The following is a 16,586-nucleotide window of genomic DNA, read 5'->3' as shown; positions in this document are numbered from 1 at the left end:
AATGTAGATGCAAATTGCCGTCAAAAAATATTTGGTCTTATCGCATTAGTGATGGTGTTAACCTGGGTTACAAATAGTTGGCTAGAATTTTGAATAAAATTGCTTATTTTAAATTAGTCAATGATTTGTTCTGCTTTCTGCAAAAATTATCACAAATATTTCCGAAAGATTCGATCGTATCGTCATTTTTTTATAATTTGCAGGATAAAATGTCTAATTCAAATTTTCAATCGAGTGATTCATATTCCCATCACAACAGTCCTTCGGCTCGTTAGTACGTTCGGTAGCTGTCTAGAAAAAAGTGTGTCACTAGCAAAGTCATCACCGCCCAGGTTCTACACAGATCGAATTTTATATAAGTTTAATTACTTAATCTCCAATCGAGCAAACCTGATCGATCTCCAACGATTGATTTATGGTCAAACCACCTTTTACTCCTTTCAGTAAATTACTGTCCCACCTCGGGCTACCGACTCATTCGATTTACCGTATGAAATACTAACTGCCCAGGAGGAGGATAGGGGGGGAAAACGCTTGCACGCTCCATATCCAGGTCCAGCTTGAACGTTGGCGTATTAGAAGCCACCACCATATTTGCCCACACCGGAGAAAAGTGGTTGTCTAATTATAAGTGAGCATTATTTTATTTATTCATTTTTGTGATTGAATGATAGATAGTTAAGGCATATTTGTCCGAGCCACGACACGGGGGGTTGCGTGCAACTGTCGTCACAGCAAATCACTTTCCAAATGTGAGGAACGAGTCATGAACAAATAATTTGTAGTATAGTGCAGTAGACTCGTACAAAGTATAGTCTAGTTTTTCATCGAGAATGAGTGTTCAAAATAAAAACAATGTTGAGAAAAATCTTTTAGAGATCTAATTTGTCCAACATTGAGTTTTTGGGCTACCCTATTGGTGATTCACCACCCAAATAACATCGCAGTTCCCATCGGATCAGGCCCACTACTGACTGATCGTGATCGACCTGGTTGTTGTGGAACAATACAATAGTTAGTTAGTCTATGCCACCGCACCGCCGCGTGCAGAAGAAGCAATCAGCAGAATGCCCACGCACGCAATCTGATATGGTGTCCGTTCTTTACGACATTTCATGCATGATTCGCACAATTAATTTTAAATTCAGTGATTTTGACGATATGACGATGATGGTCAAGACGACAAACGAGAAAAGTGGCTTTGTCCATTTTTCGCTATCCCGCGACGTGTGGGATTGAGTTTCTTGATTGCCAGTATCGTATTTTAAGTTTGCTCGGCGCAAAGGTGTGCAAAAATCACTTAAACGAGGTTAGTCTGAGACGTACGGTTAATGTTCTCTTTATTAATACGTACTTTTAGTTATAAGAATATTCATCTCCATTATGAGCGTTCCACTCTTCAGGTTATTGTAAGGTTGTTGACATTATGTATAACTTTCCAACAAAAAAAAAGAACTTCTCTATGAAACGGTGATACAATGATGTTATACATTAACAGCAATGATTTAAAATTGTAATTCGACCTATTTTTCTTATCTTGCTTCTCTCAAGACCGTAATAAATTGAAGCACATGAATAGCTATCTAACAGACAGAGATGATGGTATGGTGATGAACCTGGGAACAAGCGCGCAGGACACTATTCAATATCCCAATGGACCAACTTGTTTTTCTTCCAGTCAAAATCCTTCTACAATTGATTTAGTTTTAACGGATTCAAGTCCGTTGTGTGGGCAATTGCTAACTCATGCTGAATTTGACTCTGATCACCTTCCTGTGACGTTTGAAAATGCTTGAAAATACTTTTAATTATCATAGAGCTGATTGGGATTTATATAAAACGTATATCGATAGGAATTTTGATGTTGATACTCCTCTCGATACCAAAGGTGATATTGATGATGCTCTCGTATCTTTGACAAGTTTAATTATCGAAGCCAGAGGCATTGCAATTCCTAAATGTGAAATTAAATTCAACTCCATTATTATTGACGACGATCATCAGCTACTGATCCGTCTTAAAAATGTGAGACGAAGGCAATACCAAGACGAGATTGGTGCTGCATTTCTTTGTTTTGCGATGAGATTAATATATATTCAGTGAGATGGAAAACGGAACAGTTCCCCTACCAACTTTGAGAATAATGTCGCGAAGTTGGATCCCAGTTCGAAATTCTTTTGGAAATTAACGAAAATTATTTTTAAAAAATCTCGAAAGCCAATTCCAGCGTTTAAAGAGGGAAATAAAATTTTAATAACAAATGACGAAAAGTCTCAAAAACTTGCTCAGCATGTTGAGAGTGCCCATAATTTTAGTCGAGATCCAATTGAGAATCAGGTTACACGGAGCTTCGAAGACATTCTCAATCAAGAGGGTACTAATTTGGATGAAGTGAGATCTATTACTAGAAAATTTAAAAATATGAATGCCCCGGGTGTTGATGGTATTTTCTACATACTTATCAACTAAAAATAAATACATAATAACAATAAGGATGATAGTGTTAAGAGAACACGGAACACCTTGTTCAAGAGATGAACGCATGTAGTAGATAATTAGCAAATAAAATTAGTTTAAAAAATTAACACTTGCTATACAAATTGCTGCCAATGAAATTGATAGTTATTTTCAACGAATAATCCTCAAAGGTGTAAGGCATTGAATACTCAACGGAAGAAATGCGGAAAGTTCATCACATTTGTAAACTCAAACCAATTATCTAATCAATTGCCATATCTCATTCGAGGGAATGTCCCAACAAACGATGTGTTCTATCTTCAATTGAAGCAAGCACAAACAAACATCCAATCGAAATGAACAGTAAAACATCCATTAGGTGTCATTGTCGGGAGTCACATTAACTAGATAAATGTCCAGTTTACCTTGTTATTAGAAGCGCTTATAATATCGCTGACATATCATAAATTACATAAACGATCACGTTCATATAAGCGAAGCGAGCTCACGACTCTTGTGCTACCTACACATGAAAAATTGTATATTGAACAACGCGGCAAGATCGGAATAAATATACAGGAATGGTACTTTGCGCAGAAATTTCAAATGAAACAACTGCTGAGAACCGCAACAAAAACGAAACTAGCACAAATTGCGCGCGCGTGAGCCTATCAATGGATGAATACGGCCGACCGAAATCACGCGGCGAGCGAGGCTCGCGCGGTCTGATTCTGTCACAGCGCAAATTGCCTCCAATCCACTTAAACTGTTAGTGTTAATGTTATGGATACCGCTTTGCTGGGTTGGTGAACTCGCGAAAAAAAAAACAAGCTATGCTCTCCATCCATACCTACGACCCATACGTAGGACTGATGCTTCCGCTCCGGCTATCCAAAGAACGCACGCGAGTTCAACCCGCGATGATACGAAAGAGGTGACCAAAAAGGAAGTTGATTGCGGAGCGCGTCGTAGCTGCCGCGCCGTTTGTGCTGCTGAAATCTCAACCCGCGCGCGACTTGCTGGCGACTGGCGGTTGAACTCGCTGTTTCGAACGGGAGGCGGCGCGGTGGCTGTATCAACATTGGCACGTAAGGATCAGCGTTTCTCAATCTCCAGGGATAATAATTGGTCATAGGCACTTTACTTATAGTCGAACACTGGTAGCAGAATTACGGCAACTAAAGCTTTTAAAAAAATCTAACAAAAACTGCAGGCAGGAGATTTATTTAGTATGCACAATTTCAGATCAACTCATAAATATGTCTGCAATAGAATTGTTTCACACTATAAACACTCTTCTGTGTTAATTAATAAGTTAGTTAGTAAGTTTCAGAGTTGGATAATTGTAAAAATACAATATTGGATAATTGTAAAAATACAATATTGGAGCAACGCAATGTAGGTTCTGCTAGTAAATTAAAAATGTATAGTTATATAAAATTATAGTGGAACTCTCTAAAAGTATTGGATAATATTGATAATAATGATGTTTTGACCATATTTTTTTATTTTTTTATTCCTTTCTTTATTTGTTAGGCACTCTGTGTTATTTAACCGCTACTGTGCCGAGATCTACTGTGGTATTCTGCTGAACAGAATCCACACAGAATCTATTTTTAGATTTCCATTATTCATTATTGTTGTCGTTGCCAGTCCATCTCATCGTGAGTCCATTGTGTCCGTTTGTCCATGTCGTGCATCCAATGTTCGTTGCATTGTTCAGTTGCCATTAAGCCGGGTCCGTTGGAGGAATGCCTCCGAGAAGAACAAGTTGTCAGTCGTCATCAGGCAACCGTGACGGTAAGACGCGTTCCCCAATACGCTACCGCATGGGCTGCGCATCCGGCGACTGACGAGGGTTTGGTGGAGGGGCTGGGAATCGAACCCATGACCATTCGCTTGTAAGGCGAACGTGTAGCCAACTACGCTACGGGACCCCCATTTTAACCATATTATACGGACAAATGACTAGTGGATATTGAGCAAAAGTTCTGTCAAAGTCAGAACTGGTGTGGGGTTGCTTCCCGGTCTAAGTCAGCCAATGTCGAGTATTCGTATTGTAGATTCAAGCTTGAAATGTGTAGAGTAGAGTGGGGCAAGAGTGCGCGTGGGGTAAGAGTACGTTTTCGATTTTTTGAAGTTATAAAAAAATATAAACTAGCAGCACTGCATCAGTTTGACAGGTATTCTGGCCAAATATTCTTCTTCTTCTTATTGGCATTACATCCCCACACTGGGACAGAGCCGCCTCGCAGCTTAGTGTTCATTAAGCACTTCCACAATTATTAACTGCGAGGTTTCTAAGCCAAGTTACCATTTTTGCATTCGTACACAGTAAACTCAGATCACTGAAGTCGGGAAAATTTTACCGGGTTTTCAAACAGCTGAACGTTCGGTAATGAACCCGGTAATTTTTTGATTTCCGAACGCCCAGTAAATAAAAATCAATCTACACTGTCAAAAATGCAGTTTGTTCGGCAAAAATTAACGATGTTATCAGTAATTTTACTAACCGATATGTCAACAAAATTACAGGACATCGGTAAACATTAACATTTCTTTCGGTAAAATTTTATTGATTTTATGGATCGATCAGTAAAAAGTATGAAGAATTTTTTTTTGAAAAGCGAAAAGGATGTAAAAAGGAGGACAAAAAAAAATGTAATATTTAAGAAATCATGTTTTACTTTTTGCCCTCCAAACATCAATTGGAATTATGTAGGGGGAAAGACGGCTTTGGCAGGTTTTGTTCTATTATTGGCAGGGGGTTTTTTATGACTGACTATGCTCAAATTTGGCCTAAACATTCTTTGCATATCAAAGAATATTGTGGCTGAATTTCATGAAATTTGGTCGTTAAAAAACCCCCTGACAATAATTGAACAAAACCTGCCAAAGCCGTCATTTCCCCTATGTATTTTTATTTTCGATATTTTTGTTATATTTAACTGCCTCATTTTCAATTTGTTTTAACTGAAAGTTTTTCCTTCATCAGTTTAATGGATTATTTATTTGCAGTCTTGTTGCAGTCTCCAGCATACTGATCCCATATGCAATTTTTGAACGATGCTTTTCTTGTTATACTGGCGGTCAACAAAACTATATTCATCAGTGGACTTCACGACTATAATGGATTCTAGCGGAACACATGCCGATTCGTGAAATCTAACTGCAAAATAGTTTGTTTGGACAAAATAACTTGTGAATGCCGGCACAAAAAGAATTGCATCGTTTAAAACGATATGAGACCACTAATGCTTATCACATCACATGCAAATGATTAAAAAATAAAAATCTGAACTCACAAAATCTCCTTGAAGCAAAATCGCGAATCGAAGAGTAATTCAAATGGCGTATGTTTCTTTTCTATTTAGTTTCAATTGTTTGTTAACAGTTGTCTCCGGTAATTTTTTTAAAGTATATTTGATGAAATGTTCGGTAAAGTTACATGTTTTACTGTCAGTACCAGTATTTTATTACCGATCAGCCTATAAACTAATGAATTGCCGAAAGAGTCAGTAATTTCTTCACGGTGTACAGTAATATTTTTTTCCATTTACTACTGAGTCATCGGTAAAAATATCAATTTTGACAGTAGTTTTACAATTATATCAGTAAAAATATGATTTACCGAACTAAAACCGTAAAAATAATTACCGAACAGCGAAGTCCTTGCTTAGTGTGTATATCATGAGGCTAACACGATGATACTTTTATGCCCAGGGAAGTCGAGACAATTTCCAATCCGAAAATTGCCTAGACCGGCACCGGGAATCGAACCCAGCATGGTCTTGCTTTGTAGCCACGCGGCTAAAGAGGGCCCCGCTTATAAGGCCCTAAGGAGGCCCCCTTTAAGGAGGGCCCCGCTTAGCCAAATATTATCATGTGTAATTTTGAACGATTTAAATAAACAAGGGAGATATGTAAAAAGTAAAATAATTTTTTGGTCATTTTGCTAAAAATAATTGTGTTTCCGCAACTAGTATTCCATTACCATATATACGTTCAATCAGGTGGACATTATACCTAGCTATGGGAAAACTCACTCACTCACACGAACCACACCAATTTTAAATCCCTATCCATCAGCGAACACGCGATTGCAAAACGAATGCTACTCAACCCAACAGCGAACCAACAACCGATTCATACCTACTGAGAAGTGAAACCAAAAATAGTACGAAAAGAAATCGAGAGATGAGAGTGTACCGATGTGTAGTGAGTGCAACAGAAAACACTGAGTTGGACTCAGAAGATTGATTCAATTTGAACTCAATGATTCGTTTTGCGGCCTGATTCTTTCTGCCGAATCCTCACTCACCACTCAATTGCGATTCCATTCGTTTACGAACCAAATGTAAACAAATACTCGGCTATGCATCATTTGCTATCTGTAGGAAAGATTCGGTGATGAATTTTGTTTGTTTGTTTTTTTGGCATGATTCGTTACTAACTGAAGCCAAACGGCAGACAATCGAATTTGAAAGTTTTGGAAGGGCTCGTGTACAGTTGCCTAATTTGCGATTGTGTGTAGATGTGAGTGAAAGATTAGCGCTAAATGAACCGATTTTTCCCATACCTGATTATACCATTATACCATTTCTATAACCTATTGTTTAGAGTACTTTATGGTGCAAATATCAATCGGGTTGGTTTTCCAAGAGGTCAAACTATTAACTGTGTAAATTTTGGGGCTGTGGGGAACGTGTGGGGAAAGAGTACGCATATGAATCTTCAAGTTCTGATGGCAAACCTGTACAGCAAATAATTTTGAAAATTCAACGACGTGTAAAATTGCAGCTTATCCCATCAAACGAATTAACACTCGATATTCAGTAAAATTTGATTGAATTTTACAAGCAAGCACCGATTAAATTTATTTCGATTTAAAAGAACAGTGAGATCGATTGAATGTTACGTTCATTTGCATCCAAATATATGCATGAAAATACATTTAAAATCACAACATATTTTTATCTGTGCGTGTCTTCGTCTGAAATAAGACTACTTCCGAAGCGAAAAGATCCAGAACAATGAAAAAGGATAGACCGGAAAATATTAATAAAATTCTCTTTCTAAAGCTATCAGTACACTGTTTGTCATCATGACAAATATTTGTTAAGTCAGCCTGATATCATTGTCGATTTCTAATCAGTCTGATAGATATTCGAATAAACTTGACAAATATTTGCCATTATGACAAACAGTGGACTGCGGGCTTAAGGATGAGCTGAAACCATTTGGTGTTAGAAGCGACTTAGCGAACAAAGCGCTGAAACGAAATCATGAAATTGTGCCATCACAAATATTGTCCTCCGCTCGCTTTCAAATCCACTTCTAAAAAAACATTCTTAATGCCAGCCGTATCCTAGTAGAACTATGAATTCTATACTTTCGCCTCTAATTCTATCATGAACATGTACGTCTAAGTTTGGAAGATGATATTAGCATTTCCATATTATTGTAAATCGTAGTACTTCACGTAGAAGTAATACACACAAAAAACATTAATTTAGCATGAAATTGTATTAGGTATTGTTTTACATCTAAACATAGTTTGAAAACACAATTTCATCTAAATGATTATTTCATTTTATCAAAAGACACATCCATAAATTACGCAACGCTTAGCTGGGGGGAGGGGGTCTGTTGCGAGATGTATGACGATCCATGCATTTTTTAGAGGATTCATACAAAAATTGTAAAATAGTGGGGAGGGGGGTGATGAAATGGCCAAATTGCGCGTTACGTAATTAGTGGACTTTCTTTGAGGAAAATTCCTTTGTTTACGCCACGCGAAACCTGATATATTTTTACCTCCATAGGTTTTTTGTAATTAAAAAAAAACACATCGCATGAAAGTTCACATTTCTAGGACCCCTCCCTTTATCTTAATCTTTAAACATTCCCAAATATAATTTCAGTAAACATCAATTCAATGTTATTAGATCATTTTTGTGTTAATGAATACTTAAAACACATAATTGGAAAAGTGCGTACTCTTACCCCACCCAATGCGCACTCTTACCCCACCGGTGGGGTAAGAGTGCGTTTTTTATGTGTCTTGCAATAAGGGTTCTGCTAAAACGAATTAAATTATATCCATTATTTTTTCCACTGGGTAACATAAAGGAAGAGTATACGAATCGTCGACATTGATTTGATATGCAGAAGCTTGTTTCATAAGGTCCCCATGGTCGATTGAAAACTAAGTGCGTACTCTTGTCCCACTCTACTCTACAATATTTTTAAATTAATCCTAGGGGAAATTTCTAGAGGAGCTCCCAAAAGAATTTCTGACGAATTTTGTGGAGGAATTCCTGTAAGAAATTCCAAATGAGTTCCAGGAAGAATTTCCGAATCAATTGAACAAAAAATCTGATTGAATTCGCAAAGTAATTTCTGGAGGATTTTAGGAAGAATCATCAAACATAATTTGTGAAGAAATATCTAGAATTCCTTCGGAAATTCATTCAGGAACTCTTTCCAGAATTCCTTCTGGAATTGTTCCATCTGGAATTTCCCTTAGTTTCATTCGAAAATAGCTACCTGGCTCTATTTTCGAATGAAATCCAAGAGAAATTCCAGAAGAAATTCTGGAAGGAGTACCTGAAGGAATTTCCGAAGCAATTTCCGAAGGAATTCCTGAAGAAATCTAGATATTTCTTCAGAAATTATGTTTGATGATTCTTCCTATTCTTTCTATAAATTCACAAGTAATTTATTCTAAAATTCCTCCAAAAATCCTTTGAAGATAATTTCGAAAATTCCCGTAGGGATTTCTTCAAAACATCCTCCTGAATTGAATCCAGTAATTCCTTCAAAAATTCTTCCGGGAATTCCTTCGGAATTTCCATAACACATTAGGTGAATACTTCCACATCTTCCTTTTATTAATTTCTTTCAAGAGCATCCTAAGACCTCCGGCTTATTGCTGCAAGAATTCCTTCGGCAATTCCTTGAGTAATAATTTCAGAAATTAGCCGAGGAATTCCTCCCGAAATTCTAGAAAAAAATATCAAAGAAACTCATGGGGAATTTCTGTACTCCTGAAGGATTTTTAAAAGGAGCTCCTGAAGGAATTTCAAGATAAAATTTTCAAAACGACTTATCTGCTTATGTAAACAAAGATTCAAACGACGATTTGACGAATCTGATAGCTTTCCCACGCAAACCAACACCATCAACAGGTAGCGGAAACCTTCACCTACCTATTGATGGTGTTGGTTTGCGTGGGAGAGCCATCAGATTTGTCAAATCATCGTTTGAATCTTTGTTTACAAAAGCAGATAAGTCGTTTTGAAAATTTTGTCTTGATTTCCGATATTCTCAGATTGTTTCAAGAATTTCTTTGGCCATTACTTCAAGATTTCCTTCACAAATTCCTCAAGGGATTTCTTTGAAAAATCCTCCCGGAACAACTTCGGAAATAAATTAAAATCCTGTTTTAATTCCTCCGGATGTTCCTTCGAAAATCGAAAGAATGAATTTTAAGAATTACTTCAGAATCTACCTCAGGAGTTTCTTCGGGATTAAAAACTTGCTCCTGGATTCTCTCGGAAATTCTTTGAATCATTCATTTAGAAAAACATTTACGAATTAATTTAAAAATTTCTCTGGATATACCTTATGAAACACCTTTAGAAATACCTACGGAAAATATTTTGGTAATTCTTTCGGATATTCCTTAGGGCAGCGGTTCTCAACCTTTTTCTTGAGAGGTACTCCTTCAAACTTTTGGATTCATTGAGGTACCCCTTATGTTATCGTCGTAATGAAAATAAGCGTAGCTAATAAGATATATGAAAGACGGACCTGAGAACTAAAGTGATAAATGCCTCTCCTCCATCATTCACATGGTTTCTATCCAAAAAAAAATTATTGAAATTGTTCCGTGAAATTTTTCAATTCAAATTGAGTTTATACATCAATCTTCCAAGTCTCTTGAAAGGACGCTTCCGAGCCTCTTGAAAGAAGGTTTTCGACCCTCTTGAAAGGAAGGCTTCTGAGAATCTTTGAAGGAGGCTTTCAAGCCCCAAAAAAAGGCTTACGAGTCTCTTGACACGAGGCTTCCGTGCTTTTTGAAGTGGGCTTCCGAGCCTCTTGAAAGCAGGTTTCCGAACCTTTTGAAAGGGGTTTCTAAGGCTGTGAACCATTCCAGCGATTCGTTTAACTTTTAGTTAAAATTTGACAGTTCGATGGTTATTTTCCCATCGCGGTTAAAATTTACTCCGAAGCCGACCCATTTGAGTTTTGACAGATTGATAGTTATTTGGAACAAAATGGATTTGGCGCCAATTTACTCGCGAACAAAGTTTAACTATCGAACTGTCAAATCTGACCATGCTCCGGAGCTGGGTTATTTTTAACCACGGAGAAATAACCATCGAACTGTCAAATTTTAACTAAAAGTTAAACGATTCGCTGGAATGGTTTACAGCCTAAGGCTCTTGGAAGGAGGCTTCCGAGCCTCTTGAAATAAGGCTTCTGAGAATCTTGAAAGAGGCCTTCCAAGCCTTTTAAAAAGAGGCTTCCGAGGCTTCTTGAAACCCTAGCAGCAAAAATGATGCACATAGGCCATCCCAAGCAACCAATGCTATTCAGCTAGACAATGAACTTAAAGTGTACTTTACAAAATAAAATAAAAATTACAAGGCGATGTACTGTAAGAACTATTTTCATTTTTATTTCAATAATTGTTTGCTAGAACGTAGATGCTGTTCTTATTTGGGAAGCGAGACTCCACGTGACGATGCGCCTACCACAAGTATTGAACTCCAGTCCTCCTCTTATAATCCGGGATGCGTACCACTGTTCCATACGACCAACATGTAAAGTGCCAAAATTTTACTTCATGAGTTGATTTCATATATGACACTTGTGTCAAGGTTCACCATAAGTTCAATTAGGATAAAATGTGAACTAGAAAGTTCGTATAATGTCAAGGCGGCACTAAATGTGAACTTTATGTCACAACAAGTTCATACCGAACTGATTCTGAATTTGAAAGTTCACCAAAAGTTCGTATGTAGCTTGATTCTGCACTTTAAAGTTTATTAAAAGTTCATGTGGACCTGATTGGCGGCTTTGAACAGTTTGACTTTGATTTGTTTTTGTAGCAGTGTGCCCATGCTCAAGTTCGTACAAGGTATTATTCAGAACTTTGTTTGTTTGTTGTTTGTTGTTTTTTTGTATATTTTGTGAACTTTTGTGCTGACAAGCAATTTGGTTTGTGCTATCGTGGAACTTGATATTAGAAGTTCGGAACAAGTAGCGTGGTGTAGTAGCGTGGTGTGAACTTTATACAGTCGCCTCTCCACATCTCAATATTGAAGGGACCATAGAGATAGGGAGAGATCGAGTAGCCTAAAAATTTGAACATATCGACATAAGGAGAGTGAACCTGAACAAAATATTCGAGATAGAGAGATTATCGAGATGTAGAGAGCCCAAATGTATGTAGATTGAAGGAACTGAGGAAACCATCGACATAGGGAGAGATATCGAGTTCGGAATAATATTGATTTTTCAAGCTGATTAGAAGTTCGGTTAATACTTGAACCGAACTTCTTGTTAGAAGTTCGGAACAATAATTTAAGAGGCATGACGTGAACTTTAAAGTTCAGATGAAGAGGAATAAGCAACTTTTTTGAACTTTCAAGTTCATTAATAGTATTAATTGAAAGTCAAGTTCGGTTTATGAACAATGGAGCTATATTCGAACTAAATGTGAACTTCTTAGTTCAATCCTTAAGTCTAATCTGAACTTTTGGTTGCTTGGGATTGCAACTCATATGTGACCAGATTTAGTCACAATCAAGTTGCTGCAACCATTTCTGTCTAACTTGTGGAGGCTTTTGATCCTCTTGAAGAAGGCTTCTAAGAATCTTGAATGGAGGCTTCCAAGCCTTTTAAGAAAAGACGTACGAGTACTTTTAGGTCACTCCTTACGGAATCCAAGTTTCAAAGTGCTCGCGTTTTCGGGGGCACACTACTCGATACGGAAGCAACGCACAACTGTCATTTTTATTTTTTCACGCATGCTGCGACGCAGCAAAGCTAAATCAACAAAAATGACAGTTGTGTGCCGCCTCCGTATCGAGTGGTGTGCCCCCGAAAACGCGAGCACTTTGAAACTTGGATTCCGTGAGGAGTGTCCTTAAAATGAGACTCCCGAGCGTCTTGAAAGGAGTTCCCGAGCTTCTTAAAAGAAGACTTCTGATACTCTTGAAAGGAGGCCTCTCAGGCACTTGAAAGGAGGCTTTCAAGCCTCTTGAAAGAAAGTTTCCAAGCCTTTTGAAGGAAGCCTTTTGGGCCTGTTGAAAGGAGGCTTTCGAGCGTCTTGAAAGAATGCTTTCGAGCCTCTTGGAAGGAGGCTTTCGAACCTTTTAAGCCATTTAAATGGGGGCTTCTTAACATTCAGATTCTAGATTTTGGCTCGGATGCTTATACATTTTCTTTTCTCGATCAAATAGATTACATTGAAGATTTTCAAATTTTGTAGCTTCGTCGTGTTGTTCATTTGACCTTTTGTTCTACAGTTCTTCAAACACAGTGCTGGTTGTGGTAGGCAAGATTAACTAGACTTTGAATACCTGGTCGCCATGCATATTATGTACAACACAAAGTTTTAGAATCAAAAGTTAATCAAATATCAAAACTTTATCCATAAGTTTTAATTGGAATTGTAATATTCCAATATACAGAATCCATTTCTCCCGGAAATTCCTATGGAGATTCCATCAAAAATACATTGAGGAATATATTTAGAAATTCATTCAGTGTTGTGTTGAACTTAATTTCAAAATAAAAAGAACACGCAAATAAAAATTTAAAAAATCAGGAATTCCTTTAGAATATCATCCAGCAAATCTTTCAGAAGTTCCGATAGGAAATCCATTAAGGAATTGACTAGGACATTCCTCAGTTTTTCAGCAACTCTTTCAGAAATTTCTTTGGAAATTCCTCTGGAATTTTCTTCAGAATTTCTTTAAACATTTCTGAGGAAATTCCATTAGAATGTTTTTCGGTAATACCAGTGGAAAATCCTTACAATATTTTTTTTTCGATTTTTCCTTTGGGAAATAATTTGGAAATACCATTCGGAATTTCTTGCCTCTAGGAATTTCTTCCCTAACCCGATAGGCTACGAAATTTGAATACTCGTGTATGAGAACGGCTGGGGCCCTCCTTAGCCTAGCGGTAAGATGCGCGGCTATGAACCAATTCCATGCTGAGAGTGGCTGGGTTCGATTCCCGGTTTGGAGATGTGGAGAGTCCACTGTAAAACCTAGTACCTATATAATGAATCCTTGCAAACATCAGTTGAGAAACACTCGCGCAAGGATCTCCTCTGAGTAAAGATCGTTAACGCTCATGGGACTATGCCTCAAAAGTTCAACGATACGATCAGAGGCGAGCGCAAAAGCGCAATGGTCCTTGAAATTCTTCACTAAACTGTGAAGTGAGTGCACGGGAACCTACCTACTTATATCCGCTGCGTTAGTAGGTTCGTGGCAGACCAGTGGAATTTCCTTCTACCAGGTTGGTGACCCCGACACTGACATCAGTTTGTGACAGAGGGACCGTTTCGAGCCGACTTTATTCAGCCGTGAAAGGAGATATAGTGTGTGAATCATCATCGGTATGTGGCTCCACAGGGAAACGGATGATGCATCGTGTCAAGGTCGTTCAAAAGTGGAGTTAATTGGATGCAAACTAAATGCAAGCAAGGTGTATGACTCAGGAGATCGAAATTCAATCATGCAAAGCAAAGTAACGCATAATATTATTATGCAAAAAAAAACTAATCCAAACATTTTCAACTTCACTTTATCTGTCGATAAATAATGGTGCCAGTATCGCTGTCCCCGTCAACCATCAGCCAAATGTACTTACGTATAAGCATAACGATTAGATAAGAAATTGCAATTCGCGTGGACAATGGGCAGATCCCACATTCCTTTAACACAAAGAGGTTTCTTTGCAGAAAGCAAACTTTTATTTCCTGGGTGATTTGTAACACACTTCACAGTTACACAAATCCTAGGGATCAGTTGCAGTATTGAACATTTGTATGATAACAACACTAATTTTTTTCACAGTCAAACTTCAAATATGTCTAGACAACACATCCGGATTTGGAGTCCCAGAGACAATCTAAAGCGCACGTGCGTTGTGTATTTACTAATCAAATTTATTAGGTATCAACACTTACGACGGCATCACAAATTGATCGGTTATAAATCAGATCCGATCCTAATGAACTGATTAATTGTTTTGATTAGCACCCCACAAACCATAATCGCCACCTAACATCGCTCTCATAGACAATCGGAAACCGTGTACTCGACAGGTATGCGTGTAATTTACACGTTGTCCAACAACGTTCGCGCAACAAATACGGGGTCAACTACTGCACTACCGGAGTGACCTACAAGGCGCTAAGTTCGATATAATTGTTGTTGCTTATTATCCACTCTCAGTTCCTCTTCCACTGAACTAACTGCGTGCCGAACTGGAACTAAGCGCATGCGTACGCGGCCGAGCTTGAAACGATACTAAGAACGCTCTAAAGTCTAAAGCTGCTTTGGTGATCCGAGCTGCTCAAGTTTCTCAAACAGCCGCCGCCCGCCAGCACGATCCTCTGATCAAACAACTTTGAGTCATCGCCATGGCGGCACACGGCTCGTACGTTGGAGGGCTTAAGTTTTTCGCTCTGATACGAAACGGAACCTACGACATACGCCACGCGCGAACGGACGGATATTATGGAGAAGATCACACAAAGTGGTAGGGTAGAGCCACGTTGAGCGCAGTAAAAACAAATTGACTGCGGAGAAGAGCGTCGAAAACGACGACATGAGAATATGGGCATAATCGGTCGTTCTGTAACTGCAATAGGGGTGAGTAAGATATTTTAAAAGTCAGGCTGAAGTTCTCTTCAAACGTTTCAATGTATAGCTCGTCGTTGTTCTTCATGCATAGAGAAGAGATATGGAAATACGTTTAACCACATTAAAAATATCTAATCGATCGATTACTTTGAACCGCAGCCACATCCCGAGCAAAGTTTAAAATCAAATTGTAATCAAAATTTGCTGTCATGATGTCAATTATTTGATAACTCCAATTGATCTCGCTTTGTATGGATTAACAGTTAACACAGCAGAAATGAGAGCATATTTTTACACTGTGGAATCATACTGAAAAGAAATTTTGCTGTCAATGAAATCAACATGATTGCTAAATTTAATTGCATAAGATTCTTAATTTGATATCAAAATGAGTATTTGATTAGATTATTCTTATGAGCATTCATAACAACAACAGCGTATTTTGTTTCCAGATTGCTCTTACAATAACACTTTGATGTAAAATTTGATGTAAAACTGCTATCGTTATGATAACTAAAGAATGCATATTGAAAGCATTTTTAGATATCAATTATTTGTATTAAATAACAATTGGCATATAATTTTGTTTTCAATGTAATCTCAACAGCAGAGCCTCATATCAATTTGCTCTTATTTTGTTAACCGACTTTGCTCGGGATATTAGTACCATATGTACTGCCAACAGTAAAACATAAGGCTGTTTAATGCTTTCATAGCACGTAATAATTGTACTGCCGATGGAATTTTGCCCAGCCATTAGAGCCGATTACATTCGACATTCTATGACATTCTGGCGTTCCTCCTGAAATGTTCAGGGATATAGCTTGGTGAAAATCCTCGGGATATCTTTTAAGAAATTTCCATAAGCAGGGTTTGCTGAGATCGCTCTCAATTGATAACGAACAACGCTAAGATTGGTTGTTCAAACCATATGCAAAAAATCGTTTATTCTGCCAGCACTGCCGAACTTACTTGATACTTAATGGGCTACAGCTCTTCGATGAACCTACGCCGAATGAAGTATCCTTCTCCACTGGACTCGATCCTGGGTTTTGGGTTGAAATACTTCGAAATATCTGTAAGTCTATCCATATTCCTTTGTAAATTCTACGTAAATTCAGACCTTCTTCAAGAACATTTCAATTCCTCCGAAAAGTCCTCTGAAAATTCTTCGAATGTCTTTGAAGAAGCAAGAAATGTCAAGAAAATATCAAAGGATATTACGTCAAGGCA

General features: G+C 37.8%; 1 protein-coding gene across 6 annotated transcripts in view; it reads right to left on the bottom strand.

Annotated features, from left to right (window-relative positions):
• LOC134225927 (switch-associated protein 70-like) overlaps positions 1 to 15,168 on the bottom strand; it is a 49,247-nt gene extending 34,079 nt beyond the window's left edge. Inside the window, exon 1 of one of the 6 annotated variants that reach the window (XM_062706366.1) lies at positions 14,675 to 15,168. The gene's annotated coding sequence lies outside the window, so the exon portion shown is untranslated. Of the gene's footprint in view, positions 1 to 14,355; positions 14,654 to 14,674 lie in introns of those variants that run through there. The other 5 variants (XM_062706367.1, XM_062706368.1, XM_062706371.1 and 2 more) reach the window with 5 other exon arrangements.
• Between the last annotated feature and the right edge of the window lie 1,418 nt (positions 15,169 to 16,586).

The sequence above is a fragment of the Armigeres subalbatus genome, chromosome 3 (genome assembly GCF_024139115.2).
Source record: "Armigeres subalbatus isolate Guangzhou_Male chromosome 3, GZ_Asu_2, whole genome shotgun sequence".
NCBI classification, from domain to species: Eukaryota; Metazoa; Arthropoda; class Insecta; order Diptera; family Culicidae; genus Armigeres; species Armigeres subalbatus.
The sequence above is the reverse complement of the archived record's forward strand: the minus strand, read 5'-3'. Positions and strand labels throughout refer to the sequence as shown.